General features: G+C 40.5%; 1 protein-coding gene across 1 annotated transcript in view; it reads left to right on the top strand.

Annotated features, from left to right (window-relative positions):
* The window catches only part of CNN1 (calponin 1), a 35,528-nt gene that overhangs the window by 7,136 nt on the left and 10,356 nt on the right, over positions 1-18,036 (top strand). The gene's annotated exons all lie outside the window — the stretch shown is intronic.

The raw sequence follows: 18,036 nt of genomic DNA on the forward strand, positions 1-18,036 counted from the left end.
AGAAAACAATAGTGTTTGTCTTGTATGATCTTCCTTGATTGACTAATTTAATCACTTTATCAAAGAAAGCAATAATGTTTGTCTGGCATGATCTCCTGTTTTTTTAACAAAGGCATGCTGGCTTCTATTACCCTGTTCATTTCTAAGTGCTCAGAAATCTGCTGTTTCTTTCCCAGGATTTTCCCAGGAATTCATATCAAGCAGATTGGTCTGCAGTTTCCTGGTTCCACTTTCCCCCCCCTTTTTTTGCAAATTTAAACCACATCAATTTGTTTCTAATCCTCTAGCACTTCCCCCCATGCTCCAGGAGTTCTGAAAGATTTTATTCAGTGGATCAGAGGTCATAGCTGCCAGCTCCTTCAGAACCCTGGGATGTAAACTATTTGACCCATGTGATTTGAACATCTAAAGTGGATAGGTGTTCTCTTAGCAATTTTTTTTGTCTATTTTCACCTGTATTCCTGTTCCGTCCCCCAGGGTGCTGCTTTTGATAGGCTGGTTTATTTTTTCATTATGTGTAAAGACAGATGCAAAGAAGGAATTAAGCAGTTCTGCTTTCTACCTGCCACCACCTTCTTGTCATTTTCTCCCATTAATGGACGGATCATTTCCTTGACGTTCTTCTTATTTCCTACACATTGAAAGAAACTTTTTTTTGGTTATTTTTGGCATTTGTTGCAAGTTTTAGTTTATTCAAAGCCTTAACTTCCCTGACTTTATCCTTGCAGATTGGGGCTATTTGGGGCTATTAGTTATATGTCCCTCTGTCTATTTTTAAATACTTGTCCTTTTTTTATTTTCAGTTTGTCAAAGTGCAGTCTTTATGCAACTGGGCTGATTTCATCTGGGTCTCGTTCTTCTTTCTCTGTGGTGTTGTGTCAGATTGGGCTTTTATAATCTCATTTTTCAGAGTTTCTCAAGCATCTTGAGTTACTTTCCCCTTTAGGATTTCCATCCATGGAATTCTTTCTAATCCCTCTCTTAGTTTGTTGAAGTCAGTTCTCTTAAAATCTACAACATCAGTCTGACTTGATTCAATTTTCCTGTGCTTGCATTATGACGGGTTCTAGAATGACATGGTCACTATCCCCCAAAGTTCCCTCAACCAACTTATCCCTTTAGTAAAAATTAAGTCTAGTATAACTGACCCTCTAGTTCCCTTCTCTATCTTTCCATGACAAAGTTGTCAGCCAGGCACATCTGGATCTTGTTTGATTTCCCACTTGCTGCAGAATTTGTCTCCCAGATGATAGCTGGTAGTTAAGTCTGCCATTATTACATGGTTCCTGTACACCTCAATTTAGTTAAAAATCTATTTCCTCTACTTGGCTAGGTGGCCTATAATACAAAACCTATAACAATATTTCTTTTTCCTCTAATATTCACCCAAATACTTTCAAGAAGGCTTTGGTATTGTGAATATTTCTGTGGAGGTGTGGAAATTCTTTATGTACAATGCAACTCCTCCTCCTCTTTTGTTGAGTCTGCTGCTTTTGAACAATTTATATCCTTCTAACAGTATGTTTCAATCATGAGTTTCATCCCACTAAGTTTCAGTAAAAGCAACAATATAGTATTTGCTCTCACGTACCAGGAGTTCTCACAAGTTCTCTGTGTTTGTCCCCCATACTTTTAGCATTAGCGTACAGGCATCTCAGCCCTTTATGTTGACCCTATATTTGCTTCATGCATCTTCTGTTAATGTCCCTGAGTGCCCCTTCCTTCTCACCCCCGCTCTTCCTCATCGTCTGCAGCTGGCAATGGAGTCCTAGGCTGCATTAACAGTTATAGAATCAAGACCACGCACAGTCTTAATACCACTTTATAGTGCCTTGGTAAGACCCCCACTTGAAATGTTGCTTCCGGTTTTGATTACCTCGGTATAAAAACTCTAGAAAAATGCAGAGAAGAGCAACAAAGACGATTAGGGGACTGGAGGTATAATAGTATAGGGTTGCCTGCTTGAGCAGAGGGTTGGACTAGAAGACCTACAAGGTCCTTTCCAACTCTGTTACTATTTTATGTTATTCTGACGTGTTTTTATTAGACTTTACGCTTTGGTTTTGGTCCTAAAAATTGGTGTCCTTCTCCCTCCAGTTTTACTTTAAAGCCCTTCAGATGAGTTGAGCCTGTTGTTTTCCAAACACATTCTTCTTGGTCCTTATGAGGTACATCTCATCTCTTGCATTGCATTGCACCTTGTAGTACCAATGATTAGTCATTTAAACTGCTCCTTCTGCTATGTCCAATAAGGCTGCTACTTTTTCAACGATAGCCATGGCTCGCAGAAATAATCTGGCTCCTCTCTTACATTGTTGCTTCAGTTTTTTCTCTAGAAGTGTTATTTATTTTACACCATGGTTGTATATTTTGTTGTGTTATAATAGTGTCTTCTTTTAAAAATTGGCCCAGGAAAATAAATAAATATTTTCTGTTAGGAAGGTAAAAAACGGACTTGATTTGCTGTTTATAAAGGGACCAGGAAGAACTGCTACATATCAAACTGCAATAAGAAATCTGTTCTGCAGAAAAAAATGGGCAGGAGGATTTTTTTTAAATTAAATGTTATTAGAAAAATGGGGGGGGGGGAAATCTACATAATCAGAATGGGCAAGTATGAAGGGACAGGAATCAACCTCACCAAACCAAGCACACAAACTGAAATCCTTTTAATATATGGGAAAGTCTCAGATATAATCTGGAGCTGATCAGGACAAAGTAATAAGCACGCACGGAATGGCTTATCTGGAAAATGTCCCTGGACCCAAATCTCCTTCAATGGTGTCTGATTCAGAGGGATCCTCCTTTTCCTTTATTAACATTACAGACTCTAGTTTTCTTATGAGATTTGAAAGTACTGTTGCCTTCATTTTACCAATCGTGACCCTTGCTGTGGAGCAGAAGAAATGAACGTATTAGAGACGATTTTAAGAACGCAGGAGAAGTTTCTAGCACAATGTTTTACAGTGCTTGGCATGAGGCACTGCTACAGCTATTGGCAACGTTTGCATCTGTGAAGCTGCTGTCAGAGATTGTTTGGAATACATCCCGATCCAAACCTGCTTCCCCTTCTTAGGTCAAAAGCAAAGTTTAAAACACAGAACAGTCTGTGACAGGCATTCCTGTGAGCACAATGTCCCATTAGCACCATGTGATAAATTCAGATAATCCGTCACAAAAGCCAAGGCTTCCAACAATCTTGCCTGCATTTTTTTGTAGGCTCCACAACCTGGAACCCATAAATTAGTATTTATTGCCTCTCTAAAACTACACCCAATCCTAGTTTGTACAAGGGTGTATCGCCACACTAGTTGACTTCTCAAGCAATTCCTTCAAAGGGCCCTTTGTAGATTTTGGAGTAGAATCCAAAAGAAAGTTTTCGCAATGTTCCTTCTGCATTGCACAAACATTAGTACTAATCAGCAATATATTAGTGAGGGACTATCCAAAGCAGGAGTTGATGATAATTGATAAAGGAAGAAGGTATTTGGCTTGATAGTCAGTTTCTGCTTGGTATCACTAAGTTGCTTGATGTGCTGGTATTCCCTAATGCAGTGTTTCTCAACCTTGGCTACTTGAAGATGTCTGGGCTTCAACTCCCAGAATTCCCCAGCCAGCGAATGCTGGCTGGGGAATTCTGGGAGTTGAAGTCCAAACATCTTCAAGTGGCCAAGGTTGAGAAACACTGGCCTAATGCTACCCTATCTGGAGTGCAGAAATCTGGAAAATGCCTAGATAGCTGGAAATAATTAGATGTTTCTGTAGCTTTTTACAAGAAACTAGCACTTGTAACGACATCTTGATTTCTGAATTCAACTATGGTAGCTCTAATATTTTCTCTTTTAAAATGTTGTGAATATGAGAGCGGAAGAATTATATTCTAGTCATACAATTTAAGTTTCATTTTAGAACTGATTCATTTGTTTGATACTTGTGAGCTTGGATATTTACCCAATTAATTATTTAAGAATAATAAAAAAATTACAATTACAACTAATTTCTGTAGCATTCAGATTGCATGAATTGCGCCTATTTGCATAGGGTCAGATGATTATTATTATTTAAGACTGTTATTTAAGACAGGCATATCAGACACTTTCTGCCCATGGTTTTCCTATAGAATTATTTCAGGCACCAGACAATTTGTATGAGAAGTTCATGATATTACCCAGGAGATTTCACTTCTCTTGGTTCTTAACAATGAGCCTGACTAATTATGTCCCATACTTCTAACTAGCCCCTGGCTCCCAAGGTACAACTGAAAACACTCCAGGCATTTTAAGGAAATTACAGCTTGCATAAAGTTTGGAAAGTTCCATGATTCCGGGTTTGAAAATGCTAAGAATTTAGTGATAAATAAATCCATATCCAAAATATTTGAAGCATTTAACTTTCATCACTCGAAATCAAAACAGTGGAATGAATACTGGCTTAACATGCATTTGATTATTTTTTAACACTTCGGTTTTTGTAAATGTTCCATATATGCACCAAAAGCTACAGTGCACGATACAAAATGAAAAAGGGAGAGAGAAGGGAGGAAGGAAGCAAGCATTTAATTGAGAAGCTGATATTTTAGTCATAGTAAAATTTCATGTAGAAATTACAAAATGTAAACATATAAATAGCCATGAATCTGATCTCAATGATATATTTAACTTTTGTTAAGAGAGCAGTGAGATACTTCCACTGAAATATAGCGCTATTTTGATTCTGTCAGATATATACGTGAAGGCTAACTGCATTACAGTATTTTTCCCCACGTTTTTTTTAGATTAGTTTATTTATTTGATTTGTATAGATCCCCCATCCCAACAAAAGGACTCTGGGCAGCTCACAACAGTTACAAATAACCCAATAAAAAGTTGCTGATACAGATTTCCCTTTTGATTTTCCATGCTTCCGAACTGCTAGGTTGGCAAAAGCTGCTGATAAATCCAAATCTAGCTATACGATAAATCCCTACAATTAACAAGAGAAAATAAGTTTAGCTGAACAAAACAAGACAGACATCAAAATAGAATTCTTAACATTGCTTTTTCCAGTCTAATCGCTATGACATGTATAGATAAAGAAGGAAAGTGTCATCTTGGGCACAGCAGTGGAAGCTGTTCTAATAATGTAACAGATAAAAGTGCCAACACTATTGCTACTTTCCTTTTTCCTTTTTCCTTTCTTTCTGTAACATCTAGTTCATTATCTGAGGGAGATGAAAAGGGAATGAATAAGTGAGTCCAGACAGCAGGATAAACACGCAGTCCTCCATTTGCTAAACTTCCACCTAAGTCATGTCTCCATTTAGCCAGACCTGATCTTTGAAACATCGCAACCAAGAGATAAATCTTTGTGGCTCTGCAACAAGTATGCCCTCCATTTTTCTCCCAAGTTTGGTGAATTCCTTGTAGAGGGGACACAGCGTGTTTGGATTGGCAGAACTCCCTGGCACAGCGGACGGTATGAAACTGTCTCATATCCAGAGAGAGGAAAGGCCCCAGGAATGCATGTGAGTTCTTGTTCTCAGCTAAGACATTTATGCCAAGCACCAAGAATGGAGAAGAAGAAGAGTGCCGGGGAGGGATGCAATCAGGGCATCAATGAGATCAAACACAGTCTTCCCTTTTACATAAGATGAAATAGAACAGCTTGCCTTTTCCTAAATACTTAGTCTCCTAATGGTGGCAGTCTTGCTTGGGGGAAAATTATAGTTTTGCTAGGAGACAGCCAGGTCTCTGATATATACGTTCCTTTCTAGTTTTATATTGATCTTTCAAACCAGATCTCTCCCCTCTAGTTCTTCCTGATTTCAAGCAACTTTCCCTGTGCTTTTTCTTGAGAATGTTCATACTTGCTTTTTAACTCTTCACTTGGATTGAAGAACTAAAGAAGCTACTCTTCTGTCTGTGCCCTATAAATCACTTTGTATTATGTCTATATCACATGCAGATGTTTGCTCCAAACCATATTCCAGAATGTTCACTCACAAATCACACTCCAGAATGTAGATTTGCCCGTTACTTTAATGCTTTAACACTCTTCTTTTTTCAAAAGGGAGGAAAATATACTAATGTTCCAGCTCTACAGACTGACTGAGTGATTGTGTGCCATTGAATCATTTTATACGCAGATCAACCAGATAAATAGTTTTTCTTCAGTTCTCCCAATGGTGCCCTCACTGTTATTGTAACTGTGTCCATCCACTGCCGTTGGGTATTTCATTCTTCTCTCTATCATCCCATCTTTGTCAGCATTAGAGCCTTCTTCAGAGAGTTAGGTGTTTGTATATAAGTCTGAAGCAGGATAATTTGAGTATTGTCACTTGTACTTCTCACGAGAACTCTGGGTTGATTTGTTCAATGATCTGTTGGTTTGTTTTCTTATCCGTGGTATTCTCCGGAGTCTTCTCCAACACTAAACTTCAAAGGTGTCAATACTCTTCTCGTCCTGCTTATTTAAAATCTAACTTTCACTTCTATTAAACATCACAGGGAATACCATTGTTTGCCTGATTCTGATTTTGTAGGTACACACACCATGGCCGAGGTGGCGCAGTGGTTAGGGTGCAGTATTGCAGGCCACTTCAGCTGACTGTTATCTGCAGTTCGGCTGTTCAAATCTCACCGGCTCAAGGTTGACTCAGCCTTCCATCCTTCCGAGGTGGGTAAAATGAGGACCCGGATTGTTGTTGGGGACAATATGCTGACTCTGTAAACCGCTTAGAGAGGGCTGAAAGCCCTATGAAGCGGTATATAAGTCTAACTGCTATTGCTATTGCTATGGCATTTGAACACCTTTTCCAAGCCTTTTGTGGTACTCTGCAGCACATTTCTTGACTTTTGGCAGAAGCCATCCGCCATTTTTTTAATCTTTCCCACAGAGAGGTCACTATGGGCCATGCCTATATTGTAAGAAATCCTCCAGGCCCGCTGGGCATCTTGGATGGCCACATCTTACTTTACAGGGGACAACCCTCGGTTTGAAAAGATGCAAATCCAGTTTAAAAATCTTGAATCATAAGACTGAAGACCAAGAATCTGGAAGCCCCTGGATATAAACTGAGCAGGCAGACAGATTACACAACGGCTATAGTCATCACACTGTGTAGATGAGATTTTATGGCATTTTTATTTCAGTTGTAATATATATATATATTAAATTTAAACATATAGAATATATAATGGTGCAGCCACCATTATATTCTATAATGAACATTCAAGGAATATGATCCACGGGAGATATAGTTCAGAATGTCAGTAATGATTAGCGGTCTAACTTGAGAGTATGTCATTCACCATTATTAATATTCTGAAGCCTGGACCGCTGCTCAAAAACGCAGAGCTCTAAAGAACAAACCAAGAGTTGTACAACATCACATAGGATCCAGCAGGGCACCTCTGCAGTCTCATGTTGCTCTATTGCTGCTTCTAGAGCCTGGCCCTTCTAATCAGGAGTTTGGAGAACTTGTGTAGTCAGGATGGGAGGAGAGGAAAATGGCCAAGGGGGAGCAGTCACGTTTTTGTTGGAGACAGACTTCCAAGTTATTTCTTAGGCATGAAAGTAGTTGGCTGGGTGGGCAGCCTTGGATGAGTCCCCAGATCTGCAAATCTGAATTATTGAATGATTTACATACATCTTTCAGCAGAGGTTATCCTGGACTGAATCTGATGTCACGCTAACCTCTCCATTTGCTTCCAAGCTGTGTTCAGCTTTCAACTTCACCTTGTAAAAATAGTTTTTCTTTCACTGGAGGCCATGTATGAATAAACATATGTATATCCTTCCTCACAGGCAAGGCCATGCTATTTTCTGCCTACTTTATCTAGTGTATCAAATAAAGCTTTTTCCTACCGAGTTTCAGAGTAGGACCAGTCATTTGTCCTAAATTAATTTTTTTCTGCTTTAGCTGCATGCAAAAGGAAGATACTGAAGGAGCTTTCCTTTCTCTCTCTGTAATACAAGAGAAAACCAATGTGGATTTTAGGCATTGCTGTGTGAAGGTTGATCAAATCCTTGCCCTTTTACTAGTACAGTTTCTCTTCCAAAAACCAAAATACCCAGGGTTTTTTTGTATATACTTTTTTATTTTCCATTTTCATGACATACAATCACATGTATACTATTACATAGCCAATATCCTATTGTATTAAGTAGTAATTACATCAGTTCCTCTTGTCATCAACGCCCAGAAAGATAAAAACCCATTATTAGCTCTTCTGCTCTCCATACATCTCTTTCTTCTACCTCTCTCCTACCTCCTTCCTTCCCTCCATCATCCTTTTCTACTCTGCTTCCCCTTCCTTTCTCCTTCTCCTCTCTCTTCGTTCCACTCCTCCTTATCCTCCTCATCTTCCCCCCTTACCCTCTCTCCTATCCCTCTCTTCCCATCTTTCTTCTCTTCTCTGTTTCCCACTCTTCCTCTCATTGGTGTAACGCCCCAAAAGATAAAAACCCATTATTAGCTCTTCTGCTCTCCATACACCTCTTTCTTCTGCCTCCCTCCTACCTCCTTTCTTCCCTCCATCATCCTTTTCTACTCTACTTCCCCTTCCTTTCTCCTTCTCCTCTCTCTTCATTCCACTCCTCCTTATCCTCCTCATCTTCCCCCCTTACCCTCTCTCCTATCCCTCTCTTCCTATCTTTCTTCTCTCCTCTATTTCCCACTCTTCCTCTCATTGGTGTATTTCAGCTTCTGAGCAAACTCCATTCTATGTTGATGGTATTTATGCTTCCATATCAATATACTTAACATATCTTAGTTTTTAAAAAAAGAATAAGAGAAGACAGTATACATGTGCAATCATATTACTTTAAAACCTAACACCCCTCCTCAAGTCTAATATACTTCCCTCCCTCCCACCCTCCCCCCAACCCCCCCCAGCCTTCCCTCCCCCGACTTCCCAGAACCCATACACAGTATAAATCTTAAAACAAAAACAGTCTAAAATATATTGGGGAAAAAATAGAAAATTGATAACATCTTTACACTGAACTTAGCTCCTCCTTGATAGGCTAACTTTAAACAATTTATATCATTCCTGATCTTAATCATAAGCTATCTGGAATTTCTTAGTCCCATATTTATTTTGTATATAATCAATACCCAGTTTTGATGGGAATATTTCAATACTAATTTAACCTAGGTCAAAGAACACCAGCCACAGCTGTGCATATCACCAATAAATATATAAGTGGAAGCAAATAAATAATAATAATAATAATTATAATAATAAGCATTTCAGCAATATGTGATCTGTTTTGGATTTTCCACCAATCAAAGGAGGCAGCAATGCATGTGATTATGACAGAAGCACTGTGACACTTGCTAGCATATTTACTGTGAAACCAGTGACTATCGATGAGTATATAGATTTTTTTTCTTCTTTAACTTTGTTTTTAGAGGTTTATATTTGCCTCTTTTCCAATTTTTTTTAAAGTATTTTTAAAAATTTGTTAATTGTGTGTGCATAACGAAGAAAAAAAAGCATGCACTCTAAAAGATAAGTTCATTTCCACCCCCACCCACATTTATAATTAATGCAATGAACTGTAAGAGAATATGTAGTGTGTTACCCAAACAAGTTTTTAAAGTATTTACAAAATACAGACTAACAGAGTTGGAAGGGACCTTGGTGGTCCGACCTCCTGCTCAAGCAGGAGACCCTAGACCATTTTGGACAAATAGCTGTCCATTCTCTTCTTAAAAAGCACTCATGATGGAACAATTTCTGAAGGCAAGCTGTTCCTCTGAATAATTGCTCCCACTGTCAGAAAATTTCTCCTTAGTTCTAGGCAGTATCTCTCCTTGATTAGTTTCCATCTATTACTTCTTGTCCTGTCCTTAGGTTTTTGGGGTAATAGGTTGACCTCCCTCTTCTTCATGACAGCCCCTTACATATTGGAAGACTTCTATCATGTCACCCCTAGTCCTTCTCTTTGTTAGACATACCCAGCTCCTGCAGCTGTTCAGCGTATTTTTTAGACTCCAGACTCCTAATTATCTTTCTTGCTCTTCTCTGCCCTTTCTAGAATTTCAACATCTTTTTTGTATTGTGTTGACCAAAATGTATGCAGTATTCCAAGTGCAATCTCACCAGTGCAGTGTAATTTGGTACTAACACTTCATATGTTCTTGATACCATTTCTCTGTTGGTGCAACCTAGGACCACATCGACTTCTTTGGTGGCTGCAGCACACTGCTGGCTCATACTTCAGTGACTCCTATATCCCTCTCATAGTTGGTGCTGTTGAGCAAGGTATCACCTATTCCAGTGGTTCCCAAACTTGGCAACTTTAAGACTTGTGGACTTCAACTCCCAGAATTCTCCAGCCAGCAGAGCTGGCTGGAGAATTCTGAGAGTTGAAGTCCACAAGTCTTAAAGTTGCCAAGTTTGGGAACCAATGACCTATTCTATACCTATGCGTTTGATTTCAGTCCTCCCCCCCCTTTTAAAAGAATCAGTCATGTATAGTCTTCATTTAAACAAAAGCACCTACTGTCGTGAGAAGATTAAGAAACATGATATTGGAGGACTGCAGTCACTTCTGCCAACACAGCACAGGTGGCATAGTGTGAAGGTAATTTAGCATTAGAGAGTTGTGTGCATTCTGCACAGTCTTTGTATTGCTTAGTGCAAAATACTGCTTGCTACTGTAATGCCAAATTCATTTGCCAGTATGTGAGGAAATCTGGTTGGCTTTATTGCATCTAAAGAACAAGTAAAGGTCTAGAAGAGCCCATTTAACCAGAGGAAAAAGCCTGCAGGCGATCTTTCCCCCTATGCAATTCAAAGCAAAGCTCTCTAGGCCTTTGCAACAATTTGCCAGGAACCCTGGATGAGAGCTTTCTTAAAAAAATGTCAGAGGTTCAAGCAGAGGTCCACTTACCTCCCCAATGACAAATGCTGTTTCCATTAAACCAAAGTTTTACCAGCGAATAAACCATCAAATGTTGGTCTATTGGCCAAGTTCAGACTGTACAGTCCGAACCCTGAATCAGATTACACCTGACAGGAACACTTCCCTGAGTTTACTGATGCACATATGCTGGTTTTGGCTTTTTAAACCCCAGCAGCTGCAGGAATTCACAATCTGAACCAAACTTGACATGTAGAAGCACTCAAATCAAGGAGCTCTCCCAGCCGAATGAGAAATTGCACTAATGAATATTTGCATGAAAAATAAACAAGAGCCAAGGAAATAGAGATCCCTCTTTTTTAGGGGTTAAATTCTGATGGGGTTTAACTTCCAGCAGATACTTAAAAGCTCCTTTTAAGTGTGGGGAAAAACTACATTGCTTGTAGTTCGGTGTTTACAGGCTTGCTATATTCTTTCCAAGACACGGTGATGAGGCAGAAACAAAAACAAAAAAATAGTGTTGGCTCCACTCTTATCTAGGACTGGCTTTAGCCAAGCCTCAAAAGGAACTGGCCTAAGGCACCAAAGCTTAGGGGGCACCAATGCTGCCTCTCCTTCCAAGTCATTCAAAAAATGCCCTTTGGCGAGACGCGGCACCATTGGTGTAGCCTGGGGATATCATCCACCCTTGAATCAACGCTTCACGCTACTTCAACTTGAGGATAGGAGATGTCACATTCAAATGCTCCTTTTTTTATCTGTCTTCAAATTCTTCAGGTTTTTTTTTTTTTAAAAAAGACTTTGTTTGGGTTGGGAGAGAGCAATCTTAATATGTTCCCTGCTAGAGAGATAAGAAGCCTTGTTTATTTGTTCTATCATAACAGAATGTTCAGAAGCATAAAATGGCAGAGTTCATTCTGTCACCTCGGTTCAAGGGATATGTAAATCAGGCTCCATCCTAATGTTATCCACCTCTTTGAACAAATGAAAGATTGCAATTTTTTCTTATTATGACAGACGTGTACTAGCATGCGGTTAAATTTGAAAACGTTCTGTTTCTGAAGTGTATGTACATGGTGGAAGGACAGAGGGCCCAAGGAGTTTGAACTAAATAAAAAAAATCAAAGGAAATGCATTGACGGATGACAACCAGGAATGGATTTGTAAAACATCATGCAATTATGTCAGTGAAATATACCATTTTATGAATCTTCTTTGGAGTAGATTTGGGGGATTGCATTCCCATCAAGCCTGTAGGAGATTAATACTTGCAGGAAAAAGGAAAAAGATCTCTTTAGTGTGTCTCTTTAGCTGGCACTCAATCCAGACAAGACCGAGTGGCTATTGATGTTGCCCCCCAAGAACGGACCAGATATTCCATCTCTCAGCCTGGGGGGCCAAACTCTTCACCCCTCAGAGAGGGTCCGCAACTTGGGTGTCCTCCTGGATTCTCAGCTGACATTAGAATACCACCTGTCGGCTGTGACCAGGGGGGCTTTTGCCCAGGTTCGCCTGGTGCACCAGTTGCGGCCCTACCTGGACCGGGAGGCACTTCAAATGGTCACTCATGCTCTCGTCACCTCTAGGCTTGATTACTGTAATGCGCTTTACTTGGGGCTGCTCCTGAAGAGTGTTCGGAGACTACAGTTGGTCCAGAATGAGGCCGTGCGAGTGATAGCAATAGCAGTTAGACTTCTATACCGCTTCATAGGGCTTTCAGCCTTCTCTAAGCGGTTTACAGAGTCAGCATATTGCCCCCAACAACAATCCGGGTTCTCATTTTACCCACCTCGGAAGGATGGAAGGCTGAGTCAACCCTGAGCCGGTGAGATTTGAACAGCCGAACTGCAGAACTGCAGTCAGCTGAAGTAGCCTGCAGTGCTGCATTTAACCACTGCGCCACCTCGGCTCTATCGGGTGTACCTAGGTACACCCATGTTACACCTATCCTCCGCGAGCTGCACTGGCTTCCCATTGGTCTCCGAACACGCTTCAAGGTGCTGGTTGTTACCTTTAAAGCCCTACATGGCTTAGGACCTGGATATCTGTGGAACCACCTCCTGCCACATACCTCCCAACGACCCATAAGATCTCACAGGCTGGGCCTTCTCCGGGTACCGTCGACCGGGCAATGCCGGTTGGCGACTACTCGTGGGAGATCTTTCTCTGTAGCTGCTCCGACCCTGTGGAATGATCTACCCGCAGAGATCCGGACCCTTCCCACTCTCTCGGCCTTCCAGAAAGCCATTAAAACCTGGCTGTTCCGGCAGGCCTGGGGCTGTTGACCCCAAAATACGGTCCAGCCCCACTTGGAATGGAGTGCATGGTGTGTTTGTTAAATCTATCTTTTCTTTCCTTCTATTTTATTTTTTTTCTTGATTTATTCTGTACCGTAAGCCGCCCGGAGTCCTACAGGATTGGGCGGCATATAAACGTTATTAAACTTAAACTTAAACTTCACCCAAAATAATCTTGTTCACTTTTGTAAATGCACACGGTAACAGAGCTCTTGGCACTTCCTTCCTTTTTATTATGGGAAGAATAGCCAATGTCCTCAGAAGTATGATTTTTAAATGGGGTGTGTTCAGATGGTTGAAGTGTGACAGAAGAGAAGCCGCCTCTTCAGAGGACTCCACGGGGCTGCAAGTGTGGAAGGTGTTCTTTGTGAAAATGGTTGACTTAAATGTAAGTGAGTAATCCCATTTCCCCACATGCCAAAGTAAGCTAGTTACTTTTTATCCAGCTTTTAAAAATGAAAAATGTGGACAAGAAAGTCTAGCAGGAAATCAGCCCATCAAAGAGGCAGTAAGCTGGATCTGATTTACTTGAAACCCTGTGTCACTTATTTAAAAAAAAAAAAAGGTGAAATTATGTGTAAGTTGCTGTCCTTGCCAGGAAAAAATGAAAGAATCATAGCTAACAACAAGATTTAGGATATGTAGTGCAGGAAAAACAGTTATTCTCCTATAGGGGATATTACAATCCCTTCCGGATTGTAGGGTAGCTGATGTACTGTGAAAACTGTGGATCAAGTCAAGCTATGAAGGTACCAAGGTGGCCTCATGAAAACAGGGGCTCTCTCTAGAACAGTGGTCTCCAACCTTAGCAACTTTAAGACCTGTGGACTTCAACTCCCAGAGTTCCTCAGTGGTCTCCAACCTTGGCAACTTTAAGACCTGTGGACTTCAACTCCCAGAGTTCCTCAGTGGTCTCCAACCTTGGCAACTTTAAGACCTGTGGACTTCAACTCCCAGAGTTCCTCAGTGGTCTCCAACCTTGGCAACTTTAAGACCTGTGGACTTCAACTCCCAGAGTTCCTCAGTGGTCTCCAACCTTGGCAACTTTAAGACCTGTGGACTTCAACTCCCAGAGTTCCTCAGTGGTCTCCAACCTTGGCAACTTTAAGACCTGTGGACTTCAACTCCCAGAGTTCCTCAGTGGTCTCCAACCTTGGCAACTTTAAGACCTGTGGACTTCAACTCCCAGAGTTCCTCAGTGGTCTCCAACCTTGGCAACTTTAAGACCTGTGGACTTCAACTCCCAGAGTTCCTCAGTGGTCTCCAACCTTGGCAACTTTAAGACCTGTGGACTTCAACTCCCAGAGTTCCTCAGTGGTCTCCAACCTTGGCAACTTTAAGACCTGTGGAAGTCATTTGGCTGAGGTGAAGGGAGATGGTGGTGCTAGATCTAAATTTGACAAAACCAATAGGGGGACAAATGGCATCGTCCAATATTGACAAAGGCGAAGAGAGGGGACTTTGAAATAATATGGAACCTATGGAAAAAGATGATGAGGGTGCCAGGTTAGGAACTCAGAAGGCTCTTGCCACTGATTTTAACAGGTGGAGTCCTAACAAACTAAAAAAAAGGAGATAACAAATCAAGTTTTCAAGTTTTCTCACTGGCTTTGTTCCTGTGGAGATTCTCATTCATTCAGTTCATGGCTTTGTGGTTTTGCTTTTTAGCCACAATTCCTACCTAACTTTGGCTGATATTACAAAGCTGGTTCTAATTAGTATTTGGATGTGAGATAAACTGGGAATACCCAGGCAGTTTCCTAAATTGAGGGGGGGGGGAAACATCTGGGAAGGAAACAGTAGCAAGCAAACCACTTCCATGAAACTGCCATGAAAACTGCAGTGTTGCAATCAGCAGGATTCAAAGTTGATTCAAGTGAACCTTTGACTTTTTAAGCAGCGAGGAGGAGAAGCACAGTCTATGAAGACGCCTAATCTTAATTATTCCGTCCCCTGACATTTTCGACTGGCAGAATGCTTTCTACAAGACTGAAATGCTGTTTTGGATTTATTTTTATTGTTTTGACAAGATCACAAATTCTTCGGAGCTGTTTCCTATCACTCGAGCAGCCTGTCCCCAGAACCCCCATCAAACTACTGCTTCGGCTGCTTGGAGGGGCTGAAAAAGCTTTATTTATTATTTATTTATTTTATTTATTTGTCTTGTATGCCGCCCACTCCCGGAGGACTCCGGGCGGCTCACAAAAGACAAGGGAAAGGGGGAAGGCCAGGACTTGGCTTCGAAGTCTATTTCCAAATAGCAATAGCAATAGCAGTTAGGCTTATATACCGCTTCATAGGGTTTTCAGCCCTCTCTAAGCGGTTTACAGAGTCAGCATATCGCCCCCACAGTCTGGGTCCTCATTTCACCCACCTCGGAAGGATGGAAGGCTGAGTCAACCCTGAGCCAGTGAGATTTGAACCGCCGAACTGCAGAACTGCAGTCAGCTGAAGTAGCCTGCAGTGCTGCATTTCACCACTGCGCCACCTCGGCCCTAAATAAAGTGGCAGACTAGCACCAATATTGCTTTTCCCAGTGGCATAATAAAAAAAAAATCCCTGGGGATATTAGTCCCATATCTGATTAAACTTTTAAGACGTTTGACTGATGAAACTGGATTCTCAAGGATCACCACGTAAGCTATATAAAACTCTATACGGAATTTAACTACTATCAGAGTTTCAGTTTGGCAGCAAAAATGGTTATTTTTGACAGCATAATTCTCTACCTGCACCCCCTCCCATAATAGCAGCACAATGGATGCGCTAAACCCCTTTACAATGATAAATGGGGCCATCTTGCTTTTCAAACACCACTCATTGAAAAAATCAGCAAAAAGAACATCACTGCAGTCTATGATGGGGAAAAAAAATCTTAAATGTACTGCAGCAATCTGTATTTTTAAATAAGGAAAATTATCCAAATCGTGAATAATTACACGGTGATCTTGCAGGCAGAGCATATGATTTTTTAAGACCAATTTAGACAACGTAAGCCGAATGATGGAATAAAATAAACCAGTGCTGCTTGCCATTTTAGTCAGAAAGGATATAAAAATTTCAGCCTTCAGAGTCTATTTCCTGCTTCTCTTTGAAACAGCAACTATCTGCAGCAATAAAGAGAAATGTTTATGGAAAACCTATCTCCCACATCATTTATATTACAGGGCCTTCTGTCCTGGAACACATCTTTGCTGACATCCAGAGTAGGATATGAAACAAGAATCTTAGCTAAGATAGCAATAATGAACTATTGGTACAATAGCTAGCAAACTAGGAAAACTAGCAATACATACATGTATACTGTCTATAAACCAACCGACATTGGAAACTTTTTCCTAGTCCCATATAGATTGCTGTACTAAACTATTAAAATCAGGTAATACAGGAATATTCTTAAGATAATTGTATGGGATAAGTGTATATTTAGAAACACAATGTTGGAAGACTGACTACCGAGTGTAGAGTGATCTAGATCAGTGTTTCTCAACCTTGGCAACTTGAAGATGTCCAGACTTCAACTCCCAGCGAATGCTGGCTGGGGAATTCTGGGAGTTGAAGTCCGGACATCTTCAAGTTGCCAAGGTTGAGAAACACTGTTCTAGAACTATCACACATGCTATTTCCTATGATTAAAATATAAGGTTTCCTTTGCCACGGGGATTTGCCAACGTATCTTCCACGGGCATTTATGTTGATTAGGAATCCACTCAGTGCTGAAATATGTTTTTTTAGTGACATGAGAAAGAGGGAGGCAGGGAAGGAGGGGGGGAGAGATTGAGCCAGAGAGAGAAGGTAAGGTATTATAAAGGTAACATGTTGTAAAATGAGACAAGATCTTATTCTGTGTCCGTTTTGCCCTTCCTTTTTTCAAATCAGTAAAAGAATTTTTGCTCCCCAATGTACAAACTTCAAAGCCAATGCAAAATGGAGTGTTTTTTTTAAAGCCAAGATGAGATATCTCTGATTTATTAAATCTCCGTCCTTCACAAAGCATTGTTTCCAATGTAAAGTTCAACACATACACTTTTAGCAACAAAACTGAACTTTACTTTGATAAAGAGTGGTTTTAAAATTAGATGTTTTATTTAGTCTTCCTTCAATGCTTTTAACCCATTGTAATCATTACTACTAGATTTTAATTTTTAGAATGCATAAATAACTGTAGTTAACATATGGTGGAAGTGAGATTTGAGAGAGAAAAATAACTTTGGACCTTGTCAGCAGTAATTTTGAAACTTTGGATTGGATCCAAGACTTCATTTCACTTAAGAATGAAAGAACTGAAATCCTCAGAGCTGCAAATCATAACTAAATCAATACTCTGATCAACTCTATTCATATAATACAAGTCTGGTGAGTGTGTGCATCACTTAACTGATGCCTAGAGGGGGGAAAAACATTTTGAATTCTGGCAGACTCTTGTCTGGGAATCGGGGAAGATTCCATGTTGTTGCATGTTGAATGCTTTGAAAGCTATTGAGGCACAGCTGGCTTCCATAGCAAGGACAACCTTTTTCCAGCTCTTATCACTCATGGATGCGGCTGATCCTAGACAAGACAGTAGCATAATGCAGTGCACTCTTCATTAAAGCTTGGAATAAGTGTTCTGGGCTCCACAAAGGTGCAGCTATTCCTTAAAACAGCCCATCTTTTGCCAGTCCCTGAAAAAAAAATCGCTAATCCCACTAAAAACCCATGTAATTCTTAAAGCAATTGCTACTTTGATTTCAGGCTCATGCAGATGCCTGGAAAAAAAGGATGGACTGCTCTGATGAATGAATGAGAGGTGACATGCTTGTATAAGGCCTGAAAAAATCCATTCAAATTATTTCTGCCGAGCGCAGAGCCTTAAGTGACCGCACTGAAGATACATTTCTTTCCATGT

Source organism: Thamnophis elegans, chromosome 2 (assembly GCF_009769535.1).
Source record: "Thamnophis elegans isolate rThaEle1 chromosome 2, rThaEle1.pri, whole genome shotgun sequence".
Taxonomy (NCBI): domain Eukaryota; kingdom Metazoa; phylum Chordata; class Lepidosauria; order Squamata; family Colubridae; genus Thamnophis; species Thamnophis elegans.